The sequence below is a fragment of the Siphateles boraxobius genome, unplaced genomic scaffold, assembly GCF_051911475.1.
Source record: "Siphateles boraxobius isolate OS27281-9 unplaced genomic scaffold, OSU_SipBor_1 7, whole genome shotgun sequence".
Classification (NCBI taxonomy): Eukaryota; Metazoa; Chordata; class Actinopteri; order Cypriniformes; family Leuciscidae; genus Siphateles; species Siphateles boraxobius.
Window position 1 is genome coordinate 17,786,471 of NW_027509197.1, and position 6,569 is coordinate 17,793,039.

Consider the following 6,569-nt stretch of genomic DNA (forward strand, 5'->3'; position numbering starts at 1 on the left):
TTTTTCCATCCAGCGTTTGTTTGAGTGTGTGTGTTTTTTTGTTTGTTTTTTAACGTGAGAGCACAATTTACATACAAATAGGTGGATGGCTACAGCTGACTGAACCCTTATGTGTCAGGAATACAGTATACACACGGCACACAGCAGTTGTTTTTGTGATAAATGTTTAAATTATTTACTTCATTAAAAAATGAGTATTCTTTGTTCTTCAGTGAAATTCATGCACAAATTGAATTTGGATCTTATTTCAGCAAATTACCTCTCATTGTTACCTCTATCACCAGCTGTTACAATTCACCCCAGAAGGTTGTAACAACCAAACTCTTTGTATTTGACATTACTCACATAATCTTTGATTGTGCAGTACACATCAAAGTGAGTTTTATATTTGTAGTAGACAAATGTGGCTACCGTGTATCAAAGTTTGAGAGATCTGCAACACACAACCACGGAGTATCTGATGCTCAAAGAAAAAGTGTTACTTCCATCCCCCGTCTTCACCTTATGGTAACAAATTCCCTCCTTGATAAAGTACATCATACTAGTTTTTTATAAAGTGAAATTTAAAAAAAGTTGTATAAAATGCAGGTTTCCCCTATTTTAAACAGGCTTCTTTTTAACATCCATCCTTTTTCTTCATTCCTTGTAGTTTGTAACTTACCAGTTGAATGCTAAGCTCAAGGAATTTGTTGTAACTCTTGATTTTTGACTTAAATCCAGTTAAGCTCCCATTCCCATTCATTTAGATAATATCATGTTTACTTGTCCTCAATGTAACAGATTAATTTCTTAACTAAATTTTCTCACTTCTTGAATTTATTTGATCCATATCAGTCATGATTGGCAACATGCCTTTATATTTTGGTTCCCCCCTTCTCTGTATTGTATCGATTGCAATAAAGCTGAGACTGTTGTTTCTGTTCTCAGACAAGATTATGGATATGTTTATCTCTGTGTATGCTGTGGGGTGGGCCCTAGTCACCAAAACCATAGCAGTGTAGTCCTGCTTCCAGAGACCCACCTAAAGGCTGCAGGATTGTGGATCTCTACCCCAGCTATCAGCTATGAAGAATTCATAGTTGCACAGATAGGGCACAACCACTAGATGTCATCCAAAAACAGCTGATAGAAAGTTTTTGCTTTTGTTGTTGTTAGCAAACTGTAAAATTATTATAAAATCATAGTTGTATTATTGTACAGCCTTTTACATTAACGTTATTAGCAGGGTAATTTAATTAACGATATTACATATGCGTATCAGAGGTTACGTTCACATTGCGAGCCTTAGTGCTCAATTGCGATTAGGCTACTGCTCAGATCTGATTATTTATTTATTTTGTATAGCGGTTCACATTGTTGTTTTAATTGTGGCCTCAAATCTTGGTCCTGGACTGACCCGTATGCACAAAAGAATGATAAAATGATTTCACGCAGCACGCTGTCATATGGAAGTAAACAGAAAAAGCTGAACATATTCAACTGTCATTTTCAGTATGACATATCAAGGCGTTACCAACATACAAGTGATAACTCAGAATATAGACTTTCTTTTGTGTTTTTCCCCACTGCTAGATAAACAACTTCCTCTAACATTTCCCTTTAACCTAAAAAAAATGATTCCAGATACCTTTTTAACATATCTTGTGAACACAGTCAAAATATGTATAGAACAACATCTCAGCGCAAGCTATTTCCTCAACAGGACCACTCAACAACAATAAAAAACAGTCTGATTTGTGTCTATGGTCTCATTTGTGGAGCCACCACACCACCTAGTGGCAAACTCTGTGTTGGCATTTTGTCAGAAACTGTTTGCTCTGTCCCTTTTCAGTCGCTCACGTTCGATGTAATGTTGACGTGACGACTTAATTGGGATCACTTCAAGGCTTGCTTACCTCAAGGGAGGTGCAGTCCCCTCGCCTATGCCCCAATCTAGTGTCTATTCTGGAACTCAGAATAGACCTACTTCGGCGCATGGTCAGGGTAATCTGAGGATCTGAGGGCTTCCCCGCCGAGGCAATCTCCGTGGGTTCCTCACGCCTCACAAGTGCTGCCGCCGTTGGAGCCTCCAAAGGAACGCGCTTGTCCTTCTCATGGATAACCAGCCGTGTCCTTTGGGGCTCCGTCTGACGATCAGATGTCGATCGCAGCATTGGAGGGGGAGCTTCAGTCCTCTGGAGATGAGGATTCGGCTGCGTTGCCCCCTTTGGGGAGTGTAGCGTTGCCCGAGTCTGATCCAGAATGGGCGGCTATGCTTTCCCGGATCGCTGAGAATGTCGGGCTTGCGTGGAACCCTCCACCACGTCCCGATACCTTCTCTGTTGGACTATTGGTTTCTCGGAGCGGGCTGTACTGGTTCTCAGCGCGCCGCCCCGGTACTATTCTTTACGGAAGTGCATGAGGAGCTCACTTGGACTTGGACGGCGCCGTTTAGTGCCAAAAGCCGTCCTAGTGGCTCCTCCCTCCTCACCACCCTCGACGGCGGAACAGCTAAGGGGTATGCGGATATCCCGCCAGTGGAGCGTGCCGTTGCGATGGCGTCCGCTTCCTCTTGGTGGGGTAATCCACGCCTCCCGTCCCAAAGGCTTATAAGGCCTGTGGACAGGCTGCTTCCGCCCTCCATGCCATGGCACACTTGCAGGTCCACCAGGCCCAGGCACTCATGGACATGAATGAGGGTGGTTCTGACCCAGAGCTCCTCCGGGAGCTCTGTGTGGTAACTGACCTCGCCCTCCGGACGATGAAAAAAACCGCCAAAAGAAAGAACGCCACCTCCGGCTCAACCTGGCCGATATGAGGGACACCGACAAGTATCGGTTCCTGGATGCCCCTCTGTCCCAGGTTGGGTTGTTCGGCGACGCAATCGAGAGCTTTGCCCAGCAGTTCTCGGCCGCACAGAAGCAGACAGAGGCGATCCGACACATCCTGCCCCGGCGGACCGCTGCTGCTCCCATCCGTCAGCCGTTCGCAGACCCTCCACCTACTCGTCGCCGAGGTCAGCATCCCGTGGCATCCTCCGCTCCCGCTAAGCCTCAGCAGCAGCCATCATCTAAGCCTCAGCATGGAGCAAGGTGCAGGAAGTCGACCCAGCCCGTCCAGGCCGCTGCCAAACCAGGTGGCAAGCGCAGGTGGAAACGACCCTGAGACGGGCGTCCCAGAGGTGGATCAAGTTGCTCTTCAGGAGATGGTGAACGCGCCGCTCCTTCCCCCGGTGGATGGCCGGGCGGAGAATCTTTTGTTTCCTTTTCTTTTTGTTACGCCACTGGCCCTCGAGCGTCCCCCAGCTTTCAGGGGCATTCAGTTCACCCGTGTTCTGGCGGACAATGCCTGTGCTCAGGGCAGAGATCACTGTCCTATTGGCGAAGGACGCGATCGAGCCGGTCCCTCCAGCTGTTATGAAGTCCGGCTTCTTAAGACCCATACTTCACTTCTACAGCCCATACTTCACAGGACCTGCGTGTCCTGAACCGGTCCCTTCACAGGCTGTCGTTCAAGCTGTTGACGCAGAAACGCATTTTCAAATGCATCCGCCCCCAAGATTGGTTTGCAGCGATCAACCTGAATGATGCGTACTTTCATGTCTCGATTCTCCCTCGACACAGACCGTTTCTTCGCTTTGCGTTTGAGGGGCGGGGATATCAGTACAAAGTCTTACCCTTCGTGCTGGCCCTGTAGCCCCGTGTCTTCATGAAAGTCGTGGAGGCGGCCATTGCTCCCATGTGCGAGCGTGGTGTTCACATTCTCAACTATCTCGACAACTGGCTCATTCTGGCCCAGTCGAGAGAGCTAGGGGTTCGGGTCAACTGTGAAAAGAGCTAACTCACTCCCAGGCAGAGGATCTCTTTTCTCGGTATGGAGCTGGACTTGATCAACATGACAGCGTGCCTCACTGATGCCCGCGTCCAGTGAGTGTTGAACTGCGTGAGCACGCTCAGACGCAGAACAGCGGCACCACTGAAACTTTTTTAGAGGCTCCTGGGGCATATGGCATCTGCTGCCGCGGTAACGCCACTCAGATTGCTTTTTATGAAACCACTCCAACACTGGCTCCACGATTGAGTTCCGAGATGGGTGTGGGTCCAAGTGACCCCGCACCATCACCAAACTCTCAGCGTGTGGTCGGACAGTTCGTTTCTGTGGGCAGGTGTTCCCTTAGAACAAGTGTCCAGGCACTCTGTGATCACCACGGATGCCTCTGCCACCGGCTGGGGGGCCACGTACAACGGGCATTCAGTTTCAGGTCTGTGGACGGGGCCTCAACTGCGTTGGCACATCAACTGCCTCAAGTTGTTAGCAGTACATCTTGCGCTGGGCCACTTCAAAACGTTGCTACTAGGCAAGCATGTACTGGTCTGTACGGACAGCACTGCGCCCGTTGCGTACATCAAACGCCAGGGTGGTCTATGGTCCCGCCGCATGTCACAACTTGCCCACTATCTCCTCCTTTGGAGTCAGAAGCATCTGAGGTTGCTTTGTGCCATTTATATTCCAGGCCTGCTCAACCGCGCAGCCGACGAGCAGGTGCTACCGGGAGAATAGCGACTGCATCCCCAGGTGGTCCAGCTGATTTTCAGGCACTTCGGGACCGCACAGGTAGATTTGTTTGCCGCCCCGGACATGTATCACTGCCAGTTGTTCTATTCCCTGACCAAGGGGACCCTCGGCACAGATGCTCTGGCACACAGCTGGCCCCCAGGCCTACGCAAATATGCGTTTCCCCCAGACTTGTGCTAGGATGGGTTCCATATGTGGTGACCCCTGCGGCTATCCCATATGCGTATTCTTCCACGACCAGCTCCCTGCGGTGAGCCCGTGTCTTTCCCTTGGCAGAGTCCGCTCTGCCATCACTGTCTGGTGTAGCCTCCCCCTTCTCAGGCTGGAGCCACCACAGTGACATTCCATATGTTGCACTGCCCCTTCCGGCCAGTCCATATGTGTATTCTCCACATGTTACCTCTCTTCGGGCAGGATGTGGCCTTGCAGTGTCCCTCTCCCCTGGAAAGGCACGCTTTCCCAATGTTATCCAAAGAGTTCCACTGTGTTGGGTATAACGGAACAGCAGTTGAACTCCCTCTACGCCCCAGCCAGTTGGGGGTCTGAGAGTCTTGCGTAGGGCACTGGGTGTGGCAGCAACCGTGACGTCGAATACGTCGAATGTGAGCAACTGAAAGGGAACTTCCTGGTTACTAATGTAACCCTCGTTCCCTGAAGGAGGGAATGGGAGATGCAACGTCCTGTCGCCACGGTTATTGACCATCGCTGTCCGGCTGTCACGATCTCGGCTCCTCAGCGAAAAACAATGAGTGCGTGCGCCCGCTTCCTGTTTATACCCGCGCTGCGTGATGCGATTCAAGCACGCCAACGTTCATTGCCTCGTTCTGTAGACACTCAAAGATGATAGGGCTCCCTGAAGTGATCCCAATTACGTCGTTACGTACGTCTCCCGTTCCCTCCTTCATGGAACGAGGGTTACATTAGTACCCGAGACGTTTTCTCTGTTCCTGATTTTGCTGGTTTTGTCTCTGATTGGTTTTGCTGTTCAATTGGATTGTCATTTGCATAATTCGTACTGAAGAATTTCTTCACAAATGTGGTGTTGCTTTTATATTGTGTTCCACCTGAATCTTCAATGGTCACAGAATTTCCCTTTCTAGACACAGCAGTGTATGGAACTTTGTTGAATGCAGTTGTCAATTTTTTCTGTCTTTTCTTGATCTCCCACTTCCAGCTATGAATATTTTGCCCCACGGCGGTGATCGGCACAAAGCTTTGTTCTACCTTTTCGTTCAGTGTCATGATCCCTTATCTCCTGGTTATTTTCCGGCATGGTACAATCATCAGACAGTTTACCCCTGATTTTCCTATTGAAAAGCAATTTTGCAGAACTCTTCCCAGTAGTGTTGTGGTCAATAGCTGTGGTCAATATGGCCACATACCTGCGGAGCTCCTTTTTCCAGTCTAGCCCCTCTGCCTGAACAATCCACCTCGCTGTTTGCCTGTGCCCGTTTTGGTGTTATCTTCACATGCTGAATACCATTTGTCTCACAGAATCGTTGACATTGAGCAGGCATAAACTGTGGAACACAATCTGATCTGATGGTGCAAGCCAAACCATGAAGGCTGAAAACTTCCTCCAAACAGTCAATGACTTTATCAGCCATAGCAAACTTTAATGCATACTTATAATAGCGGCTGTAATAATAAACTACCAATTGTATGCACTGTCCCATTGACAGAGGACCTAATATGTCAATGGGTAGATTTTGCCAACCGTTTTAAGGTAGATGTGTCATTCTCAGTGGCTCTGGTTTATCAGGTCTCATCACTAAGTGGCTTTCACAGCACAATCTGATATGCCTTTCTGCGTCCTTATCCATGACAGGCCACCACACTTTACTTTGAAGGTTCTGTTTGGTGCCTACCAACCCAAATGTCCTTCATGAGCTAGATTTAAAGCTCTCAACTGGAGACAGTGACTGTGGTAATACATCAAAACAGATTGTCCAATCACATTTAACTCATTGGAAATGTGAGCATACGATTTGCATTCATCAAAACAACCAGTTTGT